An 8074-nucleotide genomic window follows, 5' to 3' on the forward strand; every position below is an offset into this window, starting at 1 on the left:
TATCGCCGCGTTGAACAGTATCAGCTTAATGTCTTCACATTATGTAGTAATGAGATGAATGAGCCATACATCCTTGACATCGTGTAGTAATGAAGTGCCTATGTGTCATGCATCCTTGACCTAGTGTAATAATGAAGTCCCTGTGTGTCATGCATCCTTGACCTAGTGTAGTAATGAAGTGCCTATGTGTCATGCATCCTTGACCTAGTGTAGTAATGAAGTGCCTGAGTGCCAAGGTACCTTACCAAGCTGTATTACTGAGACGTCTGTACGCCATGTGATCTGAACATGGCATGACAGTGTGTGGTAATAATTTGCACCTGAATCATGTCACCAGGACGTTGTGTAGTAATAGATTGCTTATGAAACATGAACCATGCGATATGTAGTTTTAAATGACCCAACAAATACCGTAACACACAAAACCGAGAACAAAGTAATGAAGTGCCTTTGAGCCATACATCCTTGACACCGTGTAGTAATGAAGTGCCTATGTGTCATGCATGCTTGACATCGTGTAGTAATGAAGTGCCTGTGTGCCAGACATTCTTAACACCGAAGTGCCTGTGTGCCATGCATCCATGACCTAATGTAGTAATGAAGTGCCTGTGTGCCAGACATTCTTGACACCGTGTAGTAATGAAGCGCCTATGTGTCATGCATCTTTGATATCGAGTAGTAATGAAGTGCCTGTGTGCTATGCATCCTTGACCTAGTGTAGTAATGAAGTGCCTGTGTGCCATGTATCCTTGACCTAGTGTAGTAATGAAGTGTTTGTGTGCCATACATCCTTGACACCGTGTAGTAATGAAGTGTCTATGTGTCATGCATCTTTGACATCGAGTATTAATGAAGTGCCTGTGTGCTATGCATCCTTGACCTAGTGTGGTAATGAAGTGCCTGAGTGCCAAGGTACCTTACCAAGCTGTATTACTGAGACGTCTGTACGCCATGTGATCTGAACATGGCATGATAGTGTGTGGTAATAATTTGCACCTGAATCATGTCACCAGGACGTTGTGTAGTAATGGATTGCTTATGAAACATGAACCATGCGATATGTAGTTTTAAATGACCCAACAAATACCGTAACACACAAAACCGAGAACAAAGTATTGAAGTGCCTGTGTGTCATGGTAACTTGACCCAGTGTTGTAATAAAGTCCCTGTGTGTCATACATCCTTGACACCGTGTATTACTGAGAGTCTCTACGCTATGTGATCTCAGTGAGTTATGTTTCACGCCGCCTTTAGCAATATTCCAACAATTTGACGGCGGGGAACACCAGAAATGTGCTTCACACATTGTGCCCATGTGGGGAATCGAACCCTGGTCGAGCGAAACACATTTCCGTCAATCTTCTTCAAGTTTACGACAATTTGAGTAGTTCAATTAAATACATCTGCAATACAAACGCCACTTGAATAAAGAAGAAAGAAGTAGAACGAACGAAGATATTTTTGGGACTTGAACAAATGTGTTTTTCGTCCCAAAACCACACGGTGTGCAGGCCTGTAAAGGACAAAAGAAGTATTTACAGTCAGTTTATGTATTGTGTTTGAGTTCTTAAAATAATCATAAGAGAGTTTAATGTATTTAGCTAAGTTTTGCAAGGCAGATTTATTGGAATATCTAAACAGTGACATAGACTTATAAATACTTGGTCTAACCCAATAGATGCTTTGGATATATAACTTTCTAAACTGCAAATATTTAGGACAATACTTCCTCCGGTCGATTCTTCCCTACTTGACGTAAAAAGCATAATGTTACTTTGTCTACATTAACGTCAATGCTCCAGTCTGTGCAATAACTGGAAAGCGTATTAAGTGACAAATGTAAACCTCCAGGTGATTCGGATATGAGCACCATATCGTCGGTAAACAGTAGTATAAAAAGCTTAATATAGTCAAGCAGCAACCCCGCGTCGATATTTTCCTATAGTGCTACTTCAATATCTTCAAGATATAGAGAGAAAAGAATAGAAAGAAACCAGATAACTCACCATTGCGTTTAACACATGATTTCACAGTGTCATACATAGACACGATAATTTTCCACAGTCTTCCTCTGATGCCCACCAGATTGAACTTCAGAAATAGACTGTCACGATTAACAGAGTCAAACACTTTGACTAGATCAACAAAGCACCAATATAATTTCTTCTTTTCTTGGGTGTACATCGAAATCAGGTTTCGTAGTATAAATACAGTTGAGTAACCAGCTTTGAAACCAAACTGAGCATCAGAGATGATGTTGTATTTTTAGGCCATGAAACAAGCCTCGCTGTTAATACCGAGGAAAAGAGTTTTGAAAAGCAGCTGTTTATGGTGATTCCCCTGTGATTACTTTCATCGGTCCCCTTTCATCTTAAAGTTCTAAACAAGCGAAGAAGATAAACACTCTACTATTACAATGTTTTGAAAAGAAATCTATCTACTCCCGACATGTATTATGCTTCCCGGTACCGTATCTTTAGCTTTGACAGTCTCCCCTACTCCCTTGGAAATTAGCTCTCCCGGAAAATCCAAAATATACATTTTAGCCTTCCCGGGACATCTGAAAAATATATTTGAGCCTTCCCGGGACGACACTACGCACTGCCCCCATGTCATCCGAACATGGCATCACAGTGTGTGTGATACATTTCCTCTGAATCATGTTACTAGGACGTTGTGTAGTTGTGGACTTCTTATGAAACATGAACCACGCAATATGTACCTGCTAATGACCCATGAAAGACCGCAACACACTCATGCAGGCACGCACGCATTACTGAACCCTATGTGCACTATTGCTTGAAATGCTGTATAGTCATGATGATGTTGGCCGTTCACAACAGATTACGATAACAACGCATCCGAGAACAAAGTACAAGGCTGAAGAAACTAATACATAGTTAGCGAACTGAGTTTGGTTTTACGCCGCTTTTAGCAATATTCCAGCAACATCACGGCGGGGGACACCGGAAAAGGGCTTCACACAATGTACGGGTCTTCGGCGTGACGAGCCAACGCTTTAACCACTATGCTACCCCACCGCCCCTTAGCATATGTGACTATGTTACACGTGTGAACTTTTGTAGGTCTTTTCACAGCATCAGCCACAGAGTAAAGAGGGCTAGCATACGGGAGCCACGTTCTGAGAAATATCATCTAACTTTCAGCTACGTAGGCGATACTTTCATTTACGTAGAGGATACATCTTCATAGATAATACTTCTTTGGTTACCATATATAGATACATCTAAATGTAGGTGAGCGTTTTTGACCGTCGCATTTAGATTTGTGTTCCTTGTCAACATAGTATAAAAATAGACATACATCCTTGATGATATTAACGTCGTCATATGAGCGAAATATTCTCAAGCACGACGTTAAACCCCATTTCACCTCACCTCACCTAGATGATATTAACATTTTTACTCTGTAATATAGATATAAAATTAATAATTGATGGACATTTACTAAAATATTTTGATATGTTCTTATTTCTGATATGAGAATATGCATCACAGATATAAAACACATGCAACGAAGATACCATTTAATTTACAAAACAGACAAAGCCTTTCATTATACGCAACATTTACGCATGCACCAGTTTCAACTGCTACAAACCCGTGCCAGTTATATTCGGACACTTGACGTACTTCCATAGATTTACATATTAATTTAGTGTAGCATAAATAATTTTCATGAATTTAATTTTCGTATGACCCATGTCAAATTTTGCACATTTGTGTGGAATCGTCTTACCTACAATCACATAATTTCTGTTTAATTTTTTCCGTTGCTTATTTATCGAATGGCAACAATTTAATCAACATATGTACAGTGCCGTGAACTCCTTTAACATGGCGGCCTATGGGATTGTGCATTGTGGAACCATACGTAAGTAGATAAATGTGATGCCATTAGTTAAATAGTGGTCGGAAAACTGAACTGAAATTATGTGCGCAGAGAAGAGATGATTTCAAATTTGTCTGTCAAATTTTACAAAGATCCACCCTAAACTCACTTCATGAAAATTATTTATGCTACACCTAAATAACATGTAAGTCTATGGAAATTACGTCAAGTGTCCGAATATATCTGGCACGGGTCTGTACTTTTTCAACACCGAAATCGGGCATATATAATTTTTAAATGTTGAGGGGTATCATTCTTTACCGAATAGCTCTCTACATTTGATATAGATTTGAATTGCTTATAATAAGAACATTTATGGCTGCTATCCAAAGATGATTGCCAAGATTGGAACAAATTATCATGTAATCTCTGTTTAACTGATTCAATAAATATTTTGTCATCACCAATTCCCTGGCTTGTACTTGTAAAATGATACAGTGTCAATAACATTTCCATTAAAAACCAATTTTCATATGAGTGCAAGGGACCAACATTTCTAAACACAACAATCTTGGTTTTCTTTAAATTCACTCTCACACCAATTCTCAGAGAGAATGCCCAATTACCTATTTCTTCTGTCGTTTTGATTTGTACTCGTTTAGCAGACGAATAAACACGAATGAAAGTCAAATACGCATCCAGTACTACCAAGTAAACATGGTAAACATCGTAGAAATCAACTGCAAATCACTATTTTGTTTGTAACAATCAAAACATGTGTCACAATGTATTCATTCTTGGTGTCGCCAAAGCTGTAGTGTTTAAACAAATGGATGCAATTAGTATGTTTACCATCATAGGTGTTTAAAATCACTCCCCAAAGGTTGTACGTACATGAATGTAAAACCTATGAAAAAATGAAGGGATTATCATAATAAACAAAACAAATGTGACACTACGAAATATGTCGCCACAATAGCGGTAATATACGTTACAGAACGTAAAATGCAGTGTAAAATGCATATATATTGACAAACATTTGTTTTGAAAGCTCGCAAGTTTTTAATGGATATATTATATATAGAAAAAAGTGTCATCTTGGAACATATTGTACCTTATAAAACCATACACAAAGACGAACCCGGTCTATAAAAATAGTTGTGTTAAGCATGAAAGCTACGTTACCATTACTGTACGGAAACACGAATAACAGCTACCTATAGACATGATTAGAATGAATGCTTTGTGTTTTCATAGTGTAATAAAACCGAAGAGGGAATGCAATATGATTCCAGTCAAGATCATGGTAGTTTGCAAACGGTGAAAGTAATCTACGTTATGAAATCTACGTTACCACCTCATATGGAACCTTACAAAATATTACTGGAAATAGAAGATTTCGCTTCGTAGCATAGTCAGAGAACCCAGGAAAATACTTTGATAACCTACAACAGTTGCCATCGGTTGATGTCACCTGATCGCAGCACTTCAGTGACATTTCACGAAATTCAAATTTGGAAGGCAAACTTCATCTTTATTCGGGAAATTCCCGGTAAAACAGGTAAGATTTCTTGTTAATTAACTTCATTATAGGGATATAGTTTCACAATATTTCAAAACAATTGTACTACTGTTGAGAATTTCTTCGTTAGAAGCATTTGGAAATGATCACTATATTTGGGTGTCGTTAGCCATCATTTCAAAAGATTGACAACAGTTGTATTTGTTGAAGCTTGTGTCAATTCTGTTAATATCACATAGATTTTTTAGACATATTGATTTTGACCCTAAACGTACGATATTTCGACCTCTTAAAAAAACTGCAACATATCTTTCACCTCAATTTTGTACTCGCTCCTCAAAGTATGGTAACGTAGATTGCAATGAATGAAGTAATACCTTCATAACTATCACATGTTCCGGGAGCTTTTATGAATATTTTATTTATTGCTCATCAAGCAGCAATAATGACTTTCATATGTGGTAAGTTGTTGTAAAATCAATCTATATGAGGACGATTATTACGTCCAATGAGCTAGTATGGTTTTTACCATTAGGCTACCACCAATGTAATCGTAGGATGGTTGTGGTAGTTGTAAAAGTTGTTATATATCAACATTGTAAGGTAACGTAGATTACAGTTTGGTAACGTAGATTACAACAATATCATTCTGAATTCTGAACAGAATGGGCAAGACCCATGCCGAGATCCAGCGGGATTACGGACAAGGGAATAGGGAGAAAGAAGGAATGAATGTTATTCATGTGAACAAGTGCTTTTTGTGCAAATCTGTAATCTACGTTACAAAGGCATTCATCCAGAACCTGATCAATAATATTACCTTTTATAAATGCTGTTGTATTGTCAGTGAAGTTCATGATATTACCTCTCCTATGTCGATTCGTTTTGTCGACTTCTTTTGCGAAAATAATGCATTTAACAGTGTAACATAAAGTTATATTTTCAAGAGCTTTGACTTGATCAAGTTTATTGTTATAATACTAACTCATCTGAGTGGAGAGGATGTTACATGTAATGTTGTTTCCTTAACGATACACAACTTTGAGATTAACGACTGAACTTTGTGAATGATATCTCCCTTCAATGGGTTATGCAGCCATCATAAAGAACAGTCACATAGGTTACAACGATCGTGTAGGGTGGTGTTGTAAGAGATGTGATGGATATTTTACAAGCTCCTCTTGAGTGCCACAATTTCTGATTTTCGTTCGTGACATTTTCTTCGATAAAACAGCAACAAGTGACAGAACTATTGTATTTTTTTTTTTTTTTGCGATTTGTGTCTTTCAAATTGGGCATTCTCTGTGAGAATTGGAAGCTCATACCAGTTTGCTCACAAAATTGACCGAGTTCATTATTCGTTTTTTGCAACTGTGCTCAGGTCATCCATTGCTGACACATCATCAGCAAACATAAGAGAACAGACATTGCTGATGGAAGAAGAAACTGTAATACCTTGACCTCCTTCCAACTCCATAAGACTGCATTACTTATTTATGAAAATAAAAAAAAAAGATCTGTGGGCTCAAAACACAGCCTTGACGAATGCCGATTTTACAAGAACAACTATCTGATACACCCTTAGATGTTCTGAATGAAGCTGATAAAGGACTATACATAGATGTTAACAGCATAAGGAATTTACCTCTTTACCAGCTAAAAAAACATGCATTTCTTCTCATTAAAACTTCCAAAATGCTGATGTTCTCACTAATTATGCAAAGAATTTAAATCAGTAATTACGAAATGTAAACATTCTCGTGAGTGAGTGAGTAAGTGAGCTAGTATGGTTTTAACCATTAGGCTGCCACCAATGTAATCGTAGGATGGTTGTGATAGTTGTAAAAGTTGTTATATATCAACATTAGTTTACCGCAATATTGTTTGAATCATTCCGATGTCCAACGTAGATAACCTTGTACAGAAGGCACAATAGATTTCCTGCACATCGAACTATGTTCACAAATCATGTTCTTACCCTCTTGATACACACAGATCCCATTGCTGGCATTGTTCAGCACAGGTGCCAGGCTTACAGCTATGACAGGAGGTCTGTTGATGCTTCTGGGAATGTCAGTAGCCTCATTCTGCCACACTGTGATCAGCCTACTACCTATCTATGGCGTTGTTGCTTTTGACATTAAATCCATGATTGTATTTTACATGTAATCTATTTTGAGAGAGTTTATTCAGCATTTGAATGTTCTTTGGAAAGAGGTGACATACATAACTAAATGTAAAAGTGGTCTGCTATATAGTTGATGTTTGTAAAAAAGTTAACCTTCAATTGGAAAGATATATGGGAGATATTTCACTTTAAACATTTACTAAAGTGAGAACTGTTGATATGTTTTGTCTCATTATATTGCACACTCCATTTATCCATTTTATGCCCATTTCATCTCTCATATACAACAAACAACGTTCATAACGAACTGACGGATGTAACAAACAATTTCTTTACAGAATAAGCTGAAATACAGATGGTTGTCCCTGTGCAATCCTACAGTGACCTCATCGTGCTACTGTTGACTGTGGAGGGTGCACCAAGCGCACCTTAGTGTCTTGTCTTGTTTTAGTGTACGTTTATTGCTTCCATAAACCAGATGCATTTGGGGGACATATAGTAATACATGTGAAGTTTATTTTCTTTTTCTTTTGGTTAAGCATTCATAAATCATTTTCCCCTGTCTAATGTAT

This window comes from Haliotis rubra, unplaced genomic scaffold, assembly GCF_003918875.1.
Source record: "Haliotis rubra isolate DU_JTF1 unplaced genomic scaffold, ASM391887v1 Scf641, whole genome shotgun sequence".
In the NCBI taxonomy this organism is placed as follows: Eukaryota; Metazoa; Mollusca; class Gastropoda; order Lepetellida; family Haliotidae; genus Haliotis; species Haliotis rubra.